Here is a 23,082-nt window from a genome sequence, read left to right on the forward strand (position 1 = left end):
ATGAGCAACAATGTTACTTATCAACCATGAAATAGGCACAGAATTGTCAGTGTCAAGTGTCAATTGGTCCAATAGGTCACTGTAAAGTGGGTGAGCAAGTGCGCGTTCTTAAAAGATTTCAAAGCGGTTGGATCGTCGTCTATGCGCGGCGGTTCTAAAATACGCGTACGGTGACACACAATCGAAAAAGGTCGTCGAGCCATAAGTACGCGTACTTGCTCCTATATCTACAAAAAGTGTTACAAATGGTTCTCTTTTTGCCAAGCTGTGCATGAATTTATTTACACTATGAACAGCACGGGAAGCATGGTCGCGCGATAGACGATAAAATAGCAGGCCGTCCCTATCGCAGTATTTGTAAGTGCGATAGGGACGGCCTGATATTTTATCGTCTATCGCGCGACCATGCTTCCCGTGCAGGAATACAAGTAAGGAACGCCATTGTTGATTTTAAAACGCCTTAGTTACAGTATCTCAATTTACCGGATACATTAACTAATGGCGCTATTAAGGGTTCGGTCGGGTTAGGTTACAAGGGTGAACAAGTAACTTTGCGACGGGGCCTCGGGGCTTCGGCTTTCTTGGTGTGATCCCTTAGGAAGCGCTTGGTACTTTAGAATCTACCTTAACACCTGCCTGGACGTAATCTAAAAAATATATACATACATACATACATACATATAATCACGCCTATATCCTATAAAGGGTAGGCAGAGCACATGAACTACTAAGTTTCAGTGCCACTCGTGGTAAAAAGGGGTTGAAAGAAAAGAAAGAAGAAAAGGGGAGTGTGCAAGTTTCTAATGGGTCAGCAACGCGCATGTGACACCCTTTGAGTTGCAGGCGAGACCTCGCTATTCTGAGTATTAATCGCGTAAAAAATACCCATGTTACAAAAAAATTGGGGTGGGCAACTTTGAAAAGAATGGCCCAACTGACATTTCGTGCACTTTCATAAAAAAAAGGCGTGATGTAATTATGGAATAGGTATTCAAAACGAAGCAATATTAAAATCAATCATTACACACGTAGGTAAACCAACCTAAGATGACTAAAATATGACGTTTGTGTGTTCCAAAATTTTGATTACTCTTATCATCAAAAGATCACCTCTGCGAGTTATGCAGTTTTGGAAAATGTTTTATGTACAGAATTGCATGAATAATTATATAGTGCGTAAGACTAGTATACATCTTGTATAAAGTTAGTTAAGTTTTTTTAGTTCATAAGTAAACAATATTTGTACGCCTGTCGGGGCAAAACAAGAATCGTGCTGTGGATATTTTTAGAACACCTATGTTTGCGCTTGATTTATACAAATAAAATAATTAATCATTCATTCATTCATTCATTCAGTCGTTCATTCGTTCATTCGTTAGTTAGTTCGTTCGTTCGTTCGTTCGTTCATTCATTCATTCATTTATTCATTCATTCATTCATTCGTTCATTCATTCATTCTGCAACCAAGTAACCAGCAACACTGAGATGACGCCATTTCGTGGATTCTTTTATGCGATAGAAGGCAAACGAGCAGACAGGTCACCTGATGGTAAGCAAGCGATCACTCACTGCCGCCCATGGACACCCGAATGGGCGAGACGACTAAAAGTCCGTCAGTTAAATTATCAAAGAATTTTAGACACGTGTTTTTTCCTTATTCTCGTAAACGAAAAATGACGACGGTACCTTGAAGTTTCGCGTGACGTCACGCCTACGTACAATTTTTACTTAGAAGTGACGTGACAAGCACCCACTCCGGAACTTTGATGTTCTATATCTTTGTATTTAATCATTAATTAAAAAAACGAAAAATATGTGTTCAGTATTTTTGGACGATCTAACTGACGGACTAAACAGAATGCCATTTTTTTATGTAGTCGTCATCCCTATTACCAAAAGGATTGGAGGTGCGATATCGGCCCTTTAAGATGATGTACACTTTTTTCTTGAAGGCTTGAGGCTCTTATCTTTTCCTTTGTTTTCTTGAACTCAAAAAGTTTGAATCAGAAAGCATCTTATGTATCTGATACCATGCAGAAACTACAAGCCTGGAAAATTAAATGTGAACATATTATCATAGCTAATTGAACACAAACTTTGAACAAGACGTTGTACGTGGGTTGATTAGATTATGTTCACTGCCTTGTTAGTTCAGACGAGTTTAACTTATACTTATAAGTAACAAAACTACTTCAATATGCTTATACTAAACTATTGAAAACTTCAAGATTATTAAATAAATGTAAAAAATATTTATTTTACAAAAATACAAGGTTCGAACAACTTAACATAAATCAGATCTCCTCTAATTTTTAAATCCGTTTTTATTTCGCTTTCACGTATACTGCAGTTGCAAGTATTACGTGATTAATGGACGATCCCTAAATTTTTTTTTAGTTACTTAAAGAAATAATTTGTACATTTTCAGGTAGTTTCAATATTAGTCGGTTAACCAATCAAATATGAAACCAACTGGGTGTGTCATTGATCGACCCATCTTTCACCTTCTTACCTCTATATGATCGAGTAATGTTTTAATACTTTTAATTTACCCTCAAATGGCTTAAGAAATCTTTTGAAGATACAATTACTTTACATTTATTTAAATACCTAAATATACAGACTATAATTTTCTATAATTATTTTTAAAATCTACATATTACACTGACGTCACTGACCTCCAACGTTTCAGGGACGGCGTTGTTCCTGTGTTCTCGGAGGTCAGTTTAATTTGAAGTCAGATGAGATTAAGTCCCAATTTCAAAAATAATTACATGTAATAATCGTGAAAGTTTAAATCAGTTATAATTTTCTAAACAACGCTGTTTGGGAAAGATCACATTAAGGGGATAAGTCCCCCTTTATTGTATGTTATTGACTCTGTACCTATGTCCTTTTTGTTTCTCTCATGTACAATAAAACTTATACATACATACAATAAGCAAAAGTCACGAAAACTAATATCCATTAACTATAAAAAACGTCTGTAATCTAGATGTAACTACAACTAAAATAAAAACTTTATATCACGAAGCATTTTTCACAGAAAGCATAATTGTTTAAATATGAAGTCCGAGCGCGTACAAAACCAACTGCCCTAACATATACCTTATCTCGTGGCACTAAGGATTACACATGGTCAGACCGGTGGTATATTCATGTGACCACAGACTAACTAAATATGACCGCTATTTACTTGTAGTCTGCGGCTTACTGACAATTTAATGCTCTCAAAAATTTATGCTTCAATTCGATTGCTGCGTTTTATGAAAATTTACTTTATTTCAAACGCTTTTGCACTAAGTTTCACAATAAACAGATTGTTACAATAAAATGAGTGGCTTTGTATGAAGGGTTAAATAATGTAACATAATTCTGGACAAATGATATAGTTATCATATAAGTAGTAAAGAAAAAGTGACCGAGTCCACCGGTGGCCGAGTCGGTAATCGAACCTGCTCCAGCTTAAGCTAGCTAACGTTTTTACTACTAGGCGACCAGGCCACTGCCGTACCCGACCCAATATCTCTGGCAAAAGCTATCATTGAGTCTTTGTGCTTATGACCAACTAGAAAGAATTTCAAAACTTACTAACTTTACCTTTTTACATGTATTAATACCATAGAATTACCCTAGTTGTAAGTATCAAAGTAGTAAAATTAAAATAACTGTTTGCCTCAATATCTATCATATAAATTTATTTAACCGAAGACAATATTACTATTTCTGTTTTGCCCAATGGTTGACTGGTAGAGAATGCCTTAAGGCGTTAAGTCCGCCATTTGTACTTTTTATTGATAATTTGTGCAATAAAGTTTAAATAAATAAATAAATATTTGTTATTTAAGTCTAAGGAGCATCACAGCCCACAAAAACCCCCTACACTACCAATCGGCTGATAACAGATTAGTATGCGCACCGAGCACGTGATATATGAGCACCCTCATTGATAAACGCAGGTACGCCGCTAACTCATTCGTCGGGAAAACGCAACGTTGATGCATTGGTTGAGCACTAGAGATGCACCGAATATTCGGTTAATATTCGGTATCCGGCCTATCCGGCCCTTGTTTTAATATACAGCCGGATACCGGATAGTGACGTATCTACTATCCGGCCGGATACCGGATATGCTATTTTTGATTCAATGATTTTGGGGTAAACAAATTAAATGTAAAAAAATAGCAGTTACTATTACATATAATAATTCTAATCAATAATCATAGCCATTTATTATTAAAAAAAATAAACATTTAAACAAAAACGGACTCCGCGCGAAGTTCACTACGAAACAAGTCAAAGCCTGCACGACGCGCCCGCTTCCTGCTTAAATTGTAGGTATTTTAGGTAAAATTCTGCTGTCCGAATATTCGGCCGATGGTTGCACCGAATATTCGGTATCCGGTATCCGGCCAAACAACTATTCGTTGCATCTCTATTGAGCACATATTGCTGTGTTATGGAAAAGTGTAGGAGGTAGGGCATAGCGAATGATATTCCGCTTTGTGTGGTAGGGCAGCCCAACTGGGGAAGTACCTCCGCCTTGCAGGAGACCGCAGCCAAATAGCCACAGAACACCCCACTAGAAGCCAAATGCAAGCGATATTGTTCGAGACGCAAATCACCAATCCTTGCGGGGTGAGGCGGGCGCGCACGGTACTGCCATTGGTCGTTTCAAATAATGGCGCGCCTTTATGATTAGCAGTAGGGATGGGAATGGGACATGTCTATTATAGACAATGGTACCGGTACCAGTACTGTGGTGAATCTGTTTTGCAACAAATTATAATATTATAATTAAATTATAATAAGGCCTAGTTACCCTTCGGGTTGGAAGGTCAGATGGCAGTCGCTTTCATAAAACTAGTGCCTACGCCAAATCTTGGTAGTAGTTTCCAAGGCGGACCCCAGGCTCCCATGAGCCGTGGCGAATGCCGATGCCGGGATAACGCAAGGAGGATGATAATTGTGATAGCATCTCATTAAAAATCATTCTAGTAACTAATAACTAAACTGTGCATTTTTACTTACGTTTACTAAGTTAAATAACCAACTAAATATTCTAAACTAATCAATGAACTAAATACCACTACAGACTCTACAGATTCTAGATATCTATTCACTATTACAAATCTGCTTTCTTTTATATTTCATAAAATGGTAGCACATGGTACGAACGGCAGTACGAAGTTCCCGCAACAGACATAAACTAACATGGCCCCATGCCTAGTCGTTTACGCGAAAGGGATAGCATATCACATTTTTAACTCGGTAAAGAGGGATGGACGCGCCTCGGCGCCGCTCAGCACAACCATATTGACCAGTATAAATGAACTCCGCGGACAATAAACAATATTCAACAAAATAATTAATTTGACTTAACTGTGGAATGTTGTTCCATCTTTTTTACATGTAGAAGTGTTAGAAGACTTGCCACACCACTTTATGCTGTAAGAGACCATTGTTTGCAACCAAAATTGATTATTTAAGATTTTTTCCCGAGCGGACACGGACACTGTTAGCGGGTCGTATACTTGGGCGCTACTGATCGGTGTCGCACGCGTTCAAACTTTTATAAACCTGATTTGTCGTATGCTTGGTGACCGCGAGTCGCCCTGTAAGGGCCATCTTGTTGTATTGATCTGTGCAAATAGCACTAGACCCTACTCATAGTGTTGTGTTTCTGCCGGTGAGTAAGGCTGCCAGAGCTCAACGAGGGTGCGGTGTGCTGGCGACGACGGAAGGACCTACAGAACTAATTTGTTCCGGCTATTGTCCTTTGAGTCGTCGGCAACCCGAGCCCTCTTTAAAACTTGTACACTCCTTTTTAGGGTTCCGTACCAAAAAGGTACAACAGGAACCCTTATGGTGCGACTCTGTCCGTCTGTCTGTCCGTCTGTCACATTCCTAAATATCTCGAGAACTACTAGTGCTATCAACTTGAAATTTGGAATAGTTGTGAACATTGTGAACCTCTACAAATAATAGGTATAATTTTTTTTTAATTTATTAATTTTAATTGTAGAAAATGGCCAAAATGAAATGGCCAAACTGTAAATTTCAAGTTACTAGGTCAAGTGGGGTATCGTTAGAAAGAGCTCAAATTGAACGTAAATAAACTATTTTTTATAATTTTTTTGTTGTGGAAAAAAAAATAATTTTGAAGGAAAACGTAAAAAAAAATACCGTTCCCCCCCCCTTATCTTCGAAGTTTACCAAAGAAAAATTATGAAAATTTTAGGAAACATTGGTTTTATGCTAAATATTACAGGAAAAATATAATCGTGTTTGTATCTTGAAAACTTTTTTTAATTCACAAAAAACTTTTCAGATTTTTACTTTTAATTTACCCACCTTTGCGGATGTATATAGTACTTCAAATTAATACGAGATGTTACGTAAATCATCTTCTTTCCAATAAAGTAAAAATTGTTTAAATCGGTTAGCATTATAAAGAATAATTCCTGAAAAACCAACATACTATGGTCGCGCAAATTAGTTAGCGAATTGACCGAGAGATGGCGCTATACACAATAATACTCATTAGTACCTACTTAGTCGGTCCTAAAGTTCTGTCACAAATGCTTTAACTGATAAAATTGTATATAAAGGTTTTTATTCAATAAAAAATACATGATATCAAAACCTGTTTTATACTTATTAAAATGTGATATAAACGATCGAAAATGTAGATCGTGATTTTTAAGAATCCTTGATTACTTTGAGTTTGTCAATAGACGTCAGCACGCGGAAAAATAGACTTAGCAAAAGGAAGAAAAAAACATTGTTACATTAGCCAAATAAAATAATAATTTTTTTAGTATGAGTTCTCTGAATTTGGGCATATTGAATTACTGGTATTTCATTTTCCTAGAAATCTTTAAGTCTGCTAGTAACCTTTAGAACTTGGGTACTTTTCAGTAAAACGCTTAGATTTCACAATCATCAACGGGAATGTGCAACAAAACTTTGTACAGTAGCAATATTGTCCATTTAATTCACAAAAATCATATACAAACTTAAAGATAAAAGACCCAGCGTTTATAATAAGTATCATTAAAGCATATTAAGCCAACCAAAAATAAATAAAAAATAAAAACGTCCGGAAGAGGTCGCGTGTTTCTTGACTTGTTTTTTTTACCAAATTTTCAGATGTTACAAGGAACCACGCGAAACTGCGACAGCAAAGTACTTTAAGTAATATTGCAATTTATTCAGTATGAAACGAGCTTTCAAACCATGCATATGCATAGTAAGAAATATCTGTCAATAAAGTTTTTATCACTTAAAACCTTTGTGACAGAACTTTAGAACTGACTAAGTATACTTTTGTCTTCTAGTCAAGTTGTTAGAGTTATGTGAAAACATGAGATTATTTTAACTGGAGAGTTTGAAAGTTTGTACGGAACCCTCGGTGGGCGAGTCCGACTCGCACTTGATCGGTTTTTTGATGTGTACTTAACACAGCAAAAGGGAGTGTACAAGTTTTTAATGGGTTAGCAACGCATAAGCGCACTTGTGTTTACTAACGCGCATGTGACACTCCTTGAGTTGCAGGCGTCCATAGGTTACGGTGAGCGCTTTCAATCAGGCGGACCGTATGCTTCTTTGCCACCGACGTAGTGTATAAGAAAAACCTTATGACTGTGAACATTGCCATGAGGACGAAAGTACATCGACATATGGGTTCGATTCCGACACAGGCGAGAGGCTGCCAACCTGTCAATGCAATGTACCGATTTCATTTTGTTTATAACCCGTAAATTGGATTAACAATGACACAAAAAATTAGTATTCAAGTATGCCAAAGAGCCGTGGAACGCAGTACACTCAACCTAAAACTACAAAATAGGATAAAGAATACTGAAAATAGAAAAAAACGTGATAGAAGTTTTAGCTCATGGTAATATAATATATATCACTAAATATATTATGATTATGACATTGTTTAAAATTAAATTGTATAGAAATTGTTAATATGTTTACCTATTAGAATTATATAAAAAAACCTAATAAGTGAATGTTGCATGAAAAATAATTAAGGAAATAAAGAGGCTTTATTTATTTATTTATTATACCCCTAAATTCCTAAAAGTGGCACTGAAACTCAAGGAGTTTCATGGTCTCTGCCTACCCCTTTTAGGAATACAGGCGTGAGTTATGCCTGTGAGCAATGCCATGACTGCCATGAGGTTTGTGGTGACAAACATCTGTTCTGTAATCCATTTTTGCCGCTATTTTGACAATAACAACAAAAACACCGAAAACATTGATGCATATCGCAACTGCCATCGTTCTATGCAAACTTAACTTTTCCGTCGATACGTCTCTGACACTCTTCATTTAACAACTCGAAAAATATTTTGGCAACTGTAAAGACAACTTTGTACTGCTTACAAACTTAACTTTTCACCCGATAGTTTACCGACACTAAACATTTAACACTAGAATAATTATTTAAGAGCTGCAAATATAAAGTTGTATTACTAACAACATGCCAAAGATAGGGTGAAGCGATGATATGCGATTACCGACCTTAAAAAGAAACGAAGCTTAGCTGATTTTATGGCTCATGTGAACTTTGTGAATTGTTGTTTTTTTATGATGATTGTAGTTCATTTAATCATTGTTCTGTTTTTAGATACTACTGATCAAAAATAGGCACTCAATATGGGCAATGGCATAATAACTTGGACTCCTTTTTTAGCGACTGACTAGTTATAGACTAAAACGGAAACGAGTGGAAGAAAAAGGGTGGCTTGTTCCCAGCAGTGCATAAACAAAACGCTTTCCATTATAATAACTTAAACAATGGTAAAATTTTTAGATACGTTAATTTACGAGATACACTTGTTCACCTTAATTATGACAAGGTTACAAAACTTTGTTCCAACCAGGTTAACCGTATGAGATTAGCGCCATCTACCGCTGAGTAGGAAACTAAATATTCGTACAAAGTCACATTACCGTTACAATCGAACATGCACGTTTTTTAAACGTCACAAGGTTGAATTTAAATTCAAAATTGTTGGCGTTATATGATGTTTTAAGAATTATGTCGGTTTGTTACTAAACTTGTTGCAAACTACTAATTACTTGAACTTCAGATTTTCCCGTTAGTTTTCCCTTTAGGCTGAGCCAAGTTTTCGTCGGAAGTGATTTATTTTCGAACTTATTTCAACAGTCACGGTTAATTTTAAAAGGCTTGAGGAATAGTGATTTGAAGGCTACACTGAGAAAAAATACAACCAGTTTTCATGTTCGTTCAACAAGTTTTTTGGTTAAAATAGCGCCTACGTGCTCTTTGGTTCAAACAACAAGCTACTTGTCATTTGAATCGGCAATATATTTGAATCAACAAGTCGATTTTATAAAAACAACCTGACACATATTGTTTTAAACATACGTTTGGCTGATTGAAATGGATAAACCGCAACAAGTCGAACTTGTTAAATTCACAATGCAAATTTCTCTCAGTGTAATCTTATCGACATAAATTTCATGACTTTGCTATTTTTTGATTTCTTGTATAATTACTAATTAGACCTGAGTATGTAGACCACATCTAAATAGCGCGACTTGAAATATCTAAAGACGTGCACGCATAATGCTAGCACAGAAATTCCTACTGTTTCACTATGGTGGAAAGGAAACTCTCCTACATTTATTAGCTGAATTTATACAAAATTAATAAATAAATATTACAGGGCATTATTGTTACAATATCACACAATTCATCCAAATAAATGTGTGACATCGTCCAAATAAATGTCCTGCACGCGATTCAGACCTAAGATCAGTTCATTCAAAGGTCCCACGGGAACACCTTTTTCCTTCTGGGCGTTTCTACACTATATCTAAGTCTTCCCGTGGCTGTCATAGAAGTCGACTGTGAGATATGGGTTAAATTGTGGCGTAGGCGAGAGGCTGGCAACCTGTCACTGCATTGTCACAATTTGGATTTCTTTCAACCCCTTTTTGCCAAGAGTGGCACTGAAACTTAGTAGTTCATGTGCTCTGCCTACCCCTTTATGGGATACAGGCGTGATTATATGTATGTTTGTATGTATCTAGGTCTTAAAACTGAGAATGCTGTCGCTTCATATCTAGATAATAACCGCATGCTCCGCCTTTTAGCCATCAAACATACAGCGTGTCCAAAGTTAATGTACCGGAATACAAGCGGTCTTAAATCACGAAGCTCTTTGTTGGCCACTTAGCCGCCTCGCGGGATTTCACACTGTACTATGGAGTGCAGCGTTACGTAGACGTTGGCTTATAGGTTTAAACTCACTGTAGATACAGTAGAACCCGCTTAAAACGATTCTGAGGGGACCCAGCTAAAAAAGCGTATTATACGGGAAATCGTATTAAACGAGAAAAAATTGAGATTTTTCATCGTAAACTTTTAATATGGTTACTTTTACTTGGAGCTTTAATGTTTTTCTTCTTATTTTTGACATCACTGAACCAAAGATGGGACAAAGAATTCAGAGACTCAACACCGACACTCAACACCGCAGCAGTGATAATGAGCGAAGTGTATGTAGGTAGGTAGGTACGAACTATCGTACTAACCGCTGAGTTAGGACGACAAATTACAAATTAATCTTTACGGGTGGCGGTGTCGCCAGAATCGCGTAATTAGTAAAGTACAATTAGTTCCGATTATTGTCACCCGCATAAATAAAGTTGTAAAGTAATGCAAGGTGAGTGAGTTTTAGATGGTGTATTAAGCGGGGACGCGAGTCGTATTAACCGTGAAAAAATGTCTGAAAACAAGTCTCAAATTGTAGGGACCGGCGTAAAATGGCGTATAATGCGGGAAATCGTATTAAACGTGATCGTTTTAACCGGGTTCTACTGTAGTACACGCTGGTCAGTACAGTTTGAAGACTTTGAGATTTTCATAGTAATTATCTACACCCTGTTTTTATTGAATTCCGTTAATTTTAAGGGAAGGTTCTTTAGGTCAAATACAATTAATTTCTGTAAGAAACTAGCGTCACCTAGCGTCCTAACTCTTACGGTTAAAATAATTCAATTACTGAACACTTGCGCGCAATCCCTTACCACTTTCTTATGTTATTTGTTTTGACATTTGCCGTCAGACACTTGACACTGACTTTAATGTTATGATTAAGGTCCTCTCACACAAATTAATTCAAGTAAATTTCGCCGAAAAAAATTTTTTTTGCAATTTTTTTTTTTTTTTTGGATGCATTTTCACATAAAAAGTAAAACTCATCCGTAAAACTGGAACTTAAAATAAAAATTTTATTTTGTTTCTAAAAAAATCTTTTTGCAATGAGTTACTACCTACCTACCTACTACCTATTTTTGACATCTATCAACGAGAATAGTTAGATTATGTCCGATAGCGACATCTTCGCCATCAAAATAGAGTTTTTTTCTGATAAATAATAATTGTTACATTTTTAAATACTTATAACTCTGAAACTAGGCGAAATCCAAAAAAGTTTATATGACATTTTACTCTTTTAATATGATGAGGAATACGATGTTAAAATTATTCGGTTTACTCATGTTACACCATATGTAAATCTACTTTAGGTATTCTACTTCAAAAATCTTAAACCTAATTCAACTTACTCGTACACCGAACGCGACAAAAATCCCAAACGTTCAAACGCAACTGCATAATTATTTCCAGACTTAACAATCCCGAAGTGAGATTGAAATCAGACCCGTGTTTCAAAAGCACAAACTTACATTTCCTACACCACAGTTGTCAATATACGCCATTTAGACAGTAACGTCGATGTTCGTGCGTAACTTAACATTTAAATTCAAACTCGTAAAACAAGATACGAGCGAAATCATTTGCTAACTTTGAAAAACTCTTTAAACCCCATTTTGCTCCAAAAGTCATCTTTTGGTTTTAAGAAATAGAGTTTGGACTGCCTACTGCTGAAGATCGTTCAGAAGGGCATGTAACAGAAATGAATGGCTGGAGGCAACCAGTATTTATTGTGCTTATTTATCTTAAACAAAAACATCTGGGATGAGATGTTTGCCGTCTCATGTTTTGATGGTGTTTCGGAGTACGAATTAAGCGATTCCCGGGATTTGAATAACATGAATAACATACGATGCTTGTTAATGGAGGAGACTGTTGACTAAAGTATATGGTACTACGGGTTTACAACGATTTTAGCATAATGTCAGTATTTTCGCTTAAAACACAGAATATTTCTGCTGATAATTATGCTTTTTAAAAGGCTACATTGACACTTATAGATGCCGAGAGATAAGTCTATACACGGTATTACTCTTTTCTGCGCCTAATTGTGCTTACATATGTGGTATCCCAAGTCTAAGGGCCCCCCAACATGGTCTCGCGAGCGTAGCGTCGGGCCAACTGTATGGCAAAGGCCCGCCGCTACGCTCATGAGACGCTAGATGTGGGAGGCCTTAAATTGTCCCTTATGGTGCATTTTTATTGGAATTCCAGATGAAAACGTCCTTCTTGCACATAAAACGTAAGGATCCTTTTGTGCTGGAAAGTCAGTATAATCATGGATACTGGAAGAGAGAGCTAGAAATTTACTAGAAAAACTAATTTCATCAAAAATTTTAAAGCGTTGTCCAAAGAGAACTAGAAAAATGCCAAACGTACAATATCGAAAATGTCACCCCACAAGCAAAGGTACAATATCTCTGTCAATCAAAACTCGGGACGGCAAACACGGAACACGGGCGATCCGTTTAGCCCCGACAAGCGGCGGCTAAGCCGCCGTTGGGACCCTGGTCACGTCCCCAACAAAGGGGACAAAAGCCAACCCACGGTTTAAGTGACAGCCTAAAGTATGGAGCGAGATTAGGACAGTATATTTAACAGGTTACGGCTAGTTTTTTAGAGTGAAATCTGGATGTAATTAGAGAAAATCCCGAGTAAGCTATTACTTCTAATTACAAGCAACATCAGATATATAGGAGCAGCCAACGTTAAAGTCCAGCAGTTAAAGTCACACACAAGTCGAACGAGAATAATTAACATTATTTTACATACATACATAGAGGTATAATCACACCTGTATCCCATAAAGGGGTAGGCAGAGCACATGAACTACTAAGTTTTAGTGCCACTCTTGGCAAAAAATGGGTTGAAAAAAGTTCAAATTGTGACATTGCAGTGACAGGTTGCCAGCCTCTCGCCTACGCCACAATTTAACCCATATCCCACAGTCGACATTATTTTACCTTTGAAAAAGCGTAAGTGCATGTTCAGAAATTATAATCACCTAAGCAGCTCCGATGTATTTGAGTCCACTGAAGGTTAATTTCTCAAAAAGCATTAAAATAGTAAAAGGCATATATTTTTTTTTAATCATAAATGGGCTTACTTTTGACCACAGACTAGCCAAAGGCAAAGACGTGGCCTACGATGGAGTGAGCTCGCCCAGAAGATGCCTATTCACTCTTGATTTGAAGGTTGCCGGGTTATATGAGCTCGGAAATATCTAGCCGCCGGCAAGGAATTCCACTCCTTGGTAGTATTAAAATGGTATGGGTTTCCATGACGACGAACTACTAAAACTAGTCTATTACTGTTACAAAAAGATCATTAAATCTGATAAGAGGCAGTTGAAAATGATCAGGGTCAAACTTGATAGCCCGCTCGAGTGAACGAGGGCATGACTAAGCTTTGCCGCTCTTGTTTATGCTACAACCTTATTAACTCGAAACTTTTAATATCATCATCCCTTGCGTTATCCCGGTATTTGCCACGGCTCATGGGAGCCTGGGGTTCGCTTTGACAACTAATCCCACGATTTGGCGTAGGCATTAGTTTTTACGAAAGCGACTGCTGTCTGACCTTCCAACCCGAAGGGTAACTAGACCTTATTGGAATTAGTCCGGTTTCCTCACGATGTTTTCCTTCACCGAAAAGCGACTGGCAAATATCAAATGACATTTCGCACATAAGTGAAAAACTCCTTGGTGCGAGCCAGCGTTCGAACCCGCGACCTCCAGAACGAAAGTCGCACGCACTTACCGCTAGGCTCCTAGGCTACCATGAACCACCATACCATACCATTACAACCATACCATACCATTACCATACCATTTTAAGAATTGCCATGCCCTTACGGGGCTCATGTATGAAACTTTTACTGTATAAGACCCAATGTACTACATGAAAGCAAATAAATTACTTGATTACTTGATTACCAGCGCTTTACTCGAAACTTTTGATATAAAAACATATATTACGTTTCTTCTTACTTTAATTACAATAATCCATTTCGTAAATGAACCCGTTTAATCATTCAGGGCTCCATTTAATCTGTCGTATTGGCGCAGTCGCGGTAGGATGGTTCGAACCAGTCACTACGTTTTTTCATAGACCTATTGATTGTCACTAACACTATTCTAATTGACTTAAATCTAGAATCGTTATCAATTTCAAAAGGACCTGCCGTATCAATTGTTCAATACACGGCGTAATCACGGTAGGATGGCACGCACGAGACATTTTTCACAGACCTATTGACCTATCACTATCCTAATTAAAAAAAAAACTAGAATTATTATTTATTTCTAAAGGGGACTTTATGAGCATTCATATTAATCGATGATTAAACAATGAATATTACTGGCCCAGTCGCGGTAGGACGGTTCGTAATTAAGTGACCTATTGATTGTCACCTACACCACAGTATAATAAAGAGTACTATCGCACAGTATGGCCACTTCCGCTCCCCGCTGAAAGTGCCGCCCACCTCTCGGTTACCTCACAGTTACAGCCTGTCAAAAACGCGACCAGTCGACCTGTCATATCTCACTCATACAAGCATGGTCGGCGTTCACCTACACGAGCTTAGAATGTGTGCTAGGAACACGCCTCTTTCATATATTTGATCGCCAGTGTCCGAGGTGTAAATAATCTAAAATCATCGGCAATCGCTATAAATATTCACATCAATCATTCAATATACTTTAGAAAACGTTACTGGCGCAGTCGCGGTAGGACGGTAGCTTGCGCCAACAGCACAAAGCATTTTTCACTGCACGTGCATCCATTGTCTCCTGCATTATTCTAATTGTCACCGCATCCTGTGGGGGCGTCCGATGCGCCGTGACTTGACGCCAACAACACAATTAGAATAATAGAATGCTTAATTAATCCAGTATTGTGAGACAGTTTGCGAGAAGTTTGCGTTTGTTAAACAATTTGCTGGAAATTAAGTTATTGAGACCGAGTAACTATGGATCTAGTTGATTGTTGTCCTTGGGACACGATAACGACTGTTTATATTGCGATGGAAACCGCTGAGAGATCTACAAGTGCCCCGGGTGATTGGGCTTTGAAAATGTTGTTATATTAAAAAATACGCGGCACGTTTACTTTGTAAATATTTTGTTGCTGTTTATAATTTTGCTTTTTAAGGTCCAAAAATTTATTTTATCTTTGTAATATCTGAACATTTACATCTGTATTACCGTAAAGGAATAAGTAAGGAAAGTAACTCCATACATCAGTAAATGCGGGTTATTTGCATAGGCATAGTTAAGTGTCATCTAGCGACAATCACGCGTCAATCAAGCGTCAAATAGCATGAATTATCAGTACCACTACTCGATACTAGGCGGCAACAGTGTCTAATCGGCCAAAAATTTAATACTAGAATAGTTTACAACTTATATTACAAGCAGAAGGAATCGAAAACAGAATACTGATTAATATGTACTATTGTAATGTTAGCTAAAAATTGGTGAGCAATTAGACTCTTCGTTCGTCGCGACATCTATTGACAAGTAGCAGTTTACGCGTTATTGACGCGTGACTGTCGCTAGATGTCAATTAACTATGCCTATACAAATACAACTCTTCCTTTACTTGTTTCTCTATGATATTAATGATAAAAAATAGAACTTTGCGATGAAGCTTTCGTAACGAAAATATACGAAAAAGTTCTTAAATTGAAAGTGCTTTGAAAAATCGGTTGATATCACTTGTTCGAGTAAAAAGCGCATCAACCCCTATAGTTGGCAAACTAAACAAGTATTCGAGCACACGTAAGCAGCTTGGCAAACATTGTACGTTCGAAGGTATAGACACCGGAAGAGACAGGTGCGAGGTTGAAACACGAAAGGTTCGGCATGTTAAAGGTTAAACAAAACCTTTTTCTGGGGCAGAAAAATGCAATCCGGCGGTAGAAACTCGGAACAGGTCAGAATCGACCAAAATCCTAAAAATTATACGAAAGTTAAGTAAGAAATGATCTGGGAGCAGATATACGAGACAGTGGAGGTCCAATTCAATGATTAATGCAGCAAGATTAAAAAAGGAATAGAAATACAGACAAGAAAAATTTGTCTTGTTTAGTAATAGTGTTTAATCTTGAAAAAAATACATTGAGAATAAACATAAGGAAGGAAAACGAAAAGCATGGACAAGATAATATCTATTGAAATCTAACGATGGAAATGATAACAACGTTCAAATAAAAAGTGCACCGAACCCCCAAGTTCACAAAGTAAACAAGCGAACGTAAGCGGTTCAGCAAACAACGAACGATCGAAAGTACAGAGTACAGACACGGGCGCAGGCAGACAGGTGCGCCGCTCAGGCCAAATCGTTAAGCTCGAGCTGTTCGAAATAATAAGTAGTTCCACCGTTTGAGTTGCGGAAAACGTCCCCGGCAATTCTATTGAAAGGCCGAATAAAGATAAATGGTCGGAGTCTCCCATAACGAGCAGGAGTAGACTGTTTTCAATTTGCCCGCCCGTTCTAGTTCGATTTAGTGTAAATTCTGAGAAATGTATTTTTCGTATTTCGCGATCGTCTGGTGTGCGTTAAAAGGGGCACGAGATTTACTTTTGTGTCGTTAACGTTTTGTTGTTTGTTCAACCGTTAGTCTAGGAGGGAAAAGGGATAAAAACCGTGCAGAACATATCGTTTAGCGGATAACGATATGGTGAATTGTCGAGTGTTCTGCGTTTGAAAGTAATGGGAGTTATGCTAAAACGGAACAGTGAGTAAAGTTGTAAACAAACTGTTTATTATGTCGAAATAAGTAATAGGTTCTTCCAAGAATGTTCAAATTACGCTGCGCTTTAGAGCTGTAGGTCGTCCGCAGCAGTATTTAATTTAATACAATGTAAATTGTACGCTTTGACATACCTCTGACTACCTGAAAACTGATAAGTTACCGAAGCGAGTGCATACACAAAGCGAAGTAATTCGGCAGTAACGAGTTCCAACAAGCATTTGTAACATGTACCAGTGTCTATACATTTAGTGACAATGGAAATTAAACTTGGTCTGTAAAGGAACTTGCTTCTATTGTTAAAATCACTCAACTGCAAATGTGCTTTGTCAAGTTTAAACAATCAATTCTAACTAAATTATGTTTTACTACGTTTAGAAAGAAATCGCTTAACCGGCACTAAATCTAAACGCCGACATCCATTCCACTACGGAGAGAATAAAATAAAATAAACGCGATCGCTGAGAATAAAGTGCATACATATGAAGATTAATACCAGAGCAAGGAACGAAATGGAGACAAAGGACTGTGCCTTACTGAGGATATAAGCAAATAACGCATGTACAGAGCTACGAAATTGCATGAAGAAATGATGAATGAATTCATTAAGAGTTTTGAATGATTCACGATTATTTTCATTAGATTTATAATAACCGGGATATAGACCGTGATTACCTTTTTGATTTTTGTCGAGCTCCCGATATTTCGACGCAGTTGCATGCATCATGAATATTATGATCACGGAAAACTGACGAAGGCGAGTGGATGTCAAAATTGCGTAGACAGCGCGCGATCTACCCTCCTTCGCGCGCATCCTGCATTCACTTTCAGCTAGCATTAGTCGCATTTACACTCCATGGTCTGTCCAAACTCACTACACTCACAGTGTCACTACGTCAGTCAATCGTCAGTTTTCCGTGATCGTGATGCATGCAACTGCGTCGAAATATCGGGAGCTCGACAAAAATCAAAAAGGTAATCACGGTCTATATCACGGTCAATATAAGTCCAATGAATTCATTGATACATCCGCCTTGCACATTTGTAGCTCTATGTACTTACAGTCAACCAATTGAAACCCTAGGCCACTATATGACTATATCATAGTAACGTTATACTAGTAAATCAGATTGTAAGAAATCTCTTACTGGTTGTCATTTTGACGTGGTTGTATAATGTATAGTGGCCTAGGGTTCCAATTGGTTGACTGTACAGTTAGCTGCAGAGAAATTTTGCGTTCAGTATTGAGTTGGGGATGCTCCGTATTGTATTGCGATTCGTATGTAGCTTAGGGATCTGCCCTGTAAACTATACCGTCATGCGTATGAGCGTTGGCAATGAATGTGGCATTGTTTCAGCCTGTACCTCTATATGATCGACAATGTTTGACCTTTCCATAGGTAGACAGTAGTACTTATTCACCGAGTGAGGTAGACTTAGGATGTGAATTGAAGTTTGTATGCAAATTTGCTTCGCGAGTAACATTGCTGACTATAAACGAAATTTTGGAATCCTTTTTAGGCGTGGACCATTTTATTAAAATTTTATATTTTCCTTTTCTTTATTTATGACAATATTTTGTTTGTCTACTCAGAATCACGAGCCCTTTCAACCCTAATAAGATAAAAGGAAGACCAGAGCTTTCATTCCCATTTATTTACAATTTTATCAAGATTTCGTATGACAAATGATTACAGGTCGCAGTACCAAGAATTTCATATTCAGTTTCTGACTAATGGACAGTCGACTTCTGTTTAACTTTCAAGATTGAAATGATTATCAGAAAATGTTTTTTGTTTGCCTAGGGTAAAAAATTTCACCACACTATTTCCTTCTGTAGGTGTCGTAGAAGTCGACTGTCGAATATGGCTTCAATTGTACCCTAGGCTGACAACCTGTCACAGGAAAGTCAACATTTCGTTTCCTTTCAATCCCTTGATTGCTAGTGGCGCTGAAACTTGAGCAGTTTCATGTGCTCTGTCTACCGCTTATGGTAGTATTACCATACCACGGTTCACGCCCGTATAGCCGTACTTCATCATCATTATTTCAGCCGTTAATCGCCTACTGCTGAGCATGGGCCTCCCTTCGTGTACGCCACTTATCCCAGTCCTGGGATAATCTGTATAGACATGAGTATGATTGTGACGTTATCTAGGTAAAGGGACCTTATTTTCGATGTTCGTATACAAAAATAACGCCGCGGGACGTAAGCGCCACCGACAAAAAGGCCCCTTTACCCAGATAACGGCACAATTATGAATGTATGTATTTTAGTAGCACTAAGTAGGTGGTCTTGACTGTTCTGTTACCCAACCTCTTCAATTACTTTTTCACAAAAGCCCCACCATAATTATGGTTAACCATAGCTCCACCAATGGCCCTAATTTCACTACTCATTCCATTCAAATTGAGCCTTTCAAATCCAGCCAGTATCGTTACCCGCAAATATGAAGGCGGAAGTCGCTAACGAGATTTCTTCACTCATTTTGTTCTTTGTGACTCCGGGGAAGCAAGGGTCTTGCGACTTTGATATCTAAAAAATAAGAAATATATTTTCTGTTCATTAATACGTTTTATCTTTTGAGTATGATTCTCGTGATTTGTTCGGACGAATATAGAGGTAATGCAAACATTTTGTAGTAAATATAGAAGTTTGTACATTTGAATATTTAAATAAGTACTTGTTTCTGAAGAATGACGCTGAAACTACCTGTGCAGAGTCAAATATAAGAGTCAGCCATATTTTGTATAATGATTAATGACTTTTAAGGTCATAAGGAACAACGTTAACTATAGGACCAATGTTCAAATCACGAAAAAAAAATCGGCTCTTCGTTAGAATCAAGCGGCATCATGCACGTCAGTCGGAATGTATGAAACAGACTTTTTTTTTGTTCACAGCACCTATTGTGCCTAAGGCAATAGCTGTCAGTCAGACGTTCAATCCAGCATCTGCAGTAATCAAGTAAAATTAAAACCAAAAATCTAAAATATTAACCTGATTTAAGGACACTTGATGAAAAAGTTCGAAACACACGATGTAAGGTAGCGGCCAGACGCTCGCGTGATTGGTTTTGCGTGCTCCGCGCCGTTATCGCGCCTTGACCTCTCCACAGACCGTTTGTCACTAGACGGGACGTGTGATACAACTTGTACGGTGACAGGCGCAACGTGCGACAGTGACAGATTCTCGAGTGAGTGCTTAAGTATACGTGAGTAAGTACTATCTTTATGTCGCGCTTCTTCTTCTTCAGGTGCCATATCCTCTTTGGATGTCGGCTACCACAGTCCGGAACTCCTCTCTATTTGCAGTTTTTCTGCCTAGCGCGGCAGCGTCTATTCCCGTCCAGCTCCTAAGGTTATCCATCCAGGTTATTTTTCTTTTTCCTATGCCCCTTTTGCCTTCGATTTTTCCTTCTATTATGCCTTTAACAATTTTGTATTTATGTCGCGCTGCTACTGATATATTCGTGAAGACAGGCGTCAAGAAAGTAAGTTAAACAGACGTCAGCAATTATGTTAGTGTGACAATACCATATGCCACGCATGCTTTATTTTTTTGGAAGAACAATGCGCACTGTTTGAGCATGACTTACATACGTAACCATTTTTGCACAAAAAAAAGTTTATCTGTCTGAACTCTGAATATTAGAAGCTGTGACAAAGCTTTTCAATTACAAAATGTTCATAGCAAGAAATCACACCTGTGAAGTTACATAATAATCTCAGTTATGACGTTATCTGGGTAAAGCGACCTTATTGTCGATGGCGCTTAAATCCCGCGGCGTCGTATTTGTACACGAACATCGCTCATAACGCCGTAAGCGCCATCGGCAATAAGGTCCCTTTACCCAGATAATGGCACAGTTGGTTGCGTTAAAAGTGAAAGGCACTAGAAGAAACAAATTCATATATTGTATAGGGGCCGAGCGTGTCAAATTTTGTACTGAAGTTGATTCTTGCCTGTAATTTTAAATATGTCTCAGGCTCTTGATTGTTCATAATTTTTGTGTTGTTGCAATTGAATATCACGTAACGAGGCATTTTTTATGTTTTGGTTGACTTCAACTTACAAAAATTGACGCCCGAAAGCTGCAAGCTGCGAGTAAAGACGGACAACTCAGTGGATTTCACTGAGTTCATTTGACACGCTAAGTAGATACGTTTGCTTGATCTATGGTATATATGACATCTGTCGTGAAAGGATTAATGTTCTAAAAGGTCGCAGTTCGTGTATTACCTAAGGAGGTACATAATTTTCTTTTATTATCAGCAGACCTAGCCGAAATGACAATCGAACGAAACGCAGTCGCGCACTGTTGCACCAATAGGGCAAAGCTATCGCAAGTACCCAGGGTACGTAGCCGAATGGCATCAACGCTCACGAAACGAAACGCTCGCAGATCTATCTCTATCGCTCTTGCGTATTAGCGCGACAAAGCCAGACTACCTTTCGCGGCGTTTTCGTTTCGCGTCGCAGAAATGCCATTCGACTACGGCACCTGATGCGGAGTACATTATAAGTCATCTACGCCTCTTTCCGATACATGCACCGTATGCCAAAACAGCACAAGTACAAGACTAGTAACTCAGACTTATGGCTTATTATCGCCATGTAACTGGCAGTCATGCTACATTGATTAAACTTATCTTGATGGGCCGACATCTGTTTTGTCATTTTCTTTTATCTTGCCTTTTTACTTTCAACACGGGTTGCAAGTTGCTTTTTCTTTCATGTAGTTTATAACTGTAGTTTTAAAAGGTTGACTGGAAGAGATCCCATTAAGGGATAAGTCCGCCTACATTGTATATTACTGACTCTGTAACTGTGTCTCTTTTGTTTCCTTTATGTACAATAAAGCTTATACATACATAACTGAAGCACAGGTGTGATTTATAAAATACTAGCTTTTGAGCGCGGCTTCGCTCGCGTTAGAAAGAGACAAAAAGTAGCCTATGTCACTCTCCATCCCTTCAACTATCTCCACTTAAAAAATCACGTCAATTCGTCGCTCCGTTTTGCCGTGGAAGACGGACAAACAAACAGACACACACACTTTTCCATTTATAATATTACTTAGTATTTAGTATTAGTATGGATACAAATCGGTAGAAGTGTTATTAGTATGTGATTGTTTTGGATTTCTTGTTGATTTGATTTGTCAGCGTTATAGAAACATTTCTGTTTATTAATAATGCTATCCACCTAATAATGCTAACCTATCCAAAATAAATCCAAGTAAAATATAATTTTACATGGATTTTTTATGTGTACGTCTAAAAATAAAGGTAGTATTCAAAGAAGTCTATTTCAATTACAGGTCCAATCTATGTATCAACGTTTACATAAACCTACTGATACCTTCGCATGCGAATGCCTGTGTACCTACCATGCCGTTCACATACATTCATAGCTCGTTCACAAATATTGAAACAGCTGGAAATTCAGTTTCAAAAATATGTTCCCAATATATTTTCGTACCTAGCTAACACAAACCTAAAAAAAGTCTTTTTTTTTTAACTGCTGCGTAGATGACCTGTTTTGTTTAAAAAAAATGATAATAATTTTTATTTTTAATATCATTTTGTAAAAATGTGCGTTAGTAAATTCGTTAAAATAAATTTATGTTTTTCTAATGTAATTATTAAAATGCCTATCAAAAAAGCCATACTGTGACCCACTGCTGGGAAATATACATACATATATTTTTCAAATATACATATAATACAAATTTTCCTTAATGATAATATTTTTATATTTGCCTTTTCCTCTCTGGGGACTGAAAGGGAAATGGGGCTTTTGTATGGAGAGCGGTCTCAGAATTTTCTGTTGAGAACAGACAACTACATGTAAATACATACTTAAGTATGTACAAAAAAATAATAATATTAAGATAGAAAAATACATACAAGCTCGTAGGTTTGGGCATGTAGAGAGGATGGATGAGAGGAGATTAACGAAGAAAGTATATGAAAAAGGAGTGGAAGGGTCAGTTGGTAGTGGAAGACCTAGGCGAACTTTTCTTGATCAAATCGGGGAAATATTGCAAAAAGGCCAGGT

The 23,082-nt window shown here is 37.7% G+C and overlaps 1 protein-coding gene across 5 annotated transcripts in view; it reads right to left on the reverse strand.

The window, feature by feature from the left end:
- Nucleotides 1-23,082, reverse strand: part of LOC125231646 (tyrosine-protein phosphatase Lar) — a 771,198-nt gene that overhangs the window by 424,407 nt on the left and 323,709 nt on the right. The gene's annotated exons all lie outside the window — the stretch shown is intronic.

Source organism: Leguminivora glycinivorella, chromosome 12 (genome assembly GCF_023078275.1).
Source record: "Leguminivora glycinivorella isolate SPB_JAAS2020 chromosome 12, LegGlyc_1.1, whole genome shotgun sequence".
Lineage (NCBI taxonomy): Eukaryota > Metazoa > Arthropoda > Insecta > Lepidoptera > Tortricidae > Leguminivora > Leguminivora glycinivorella.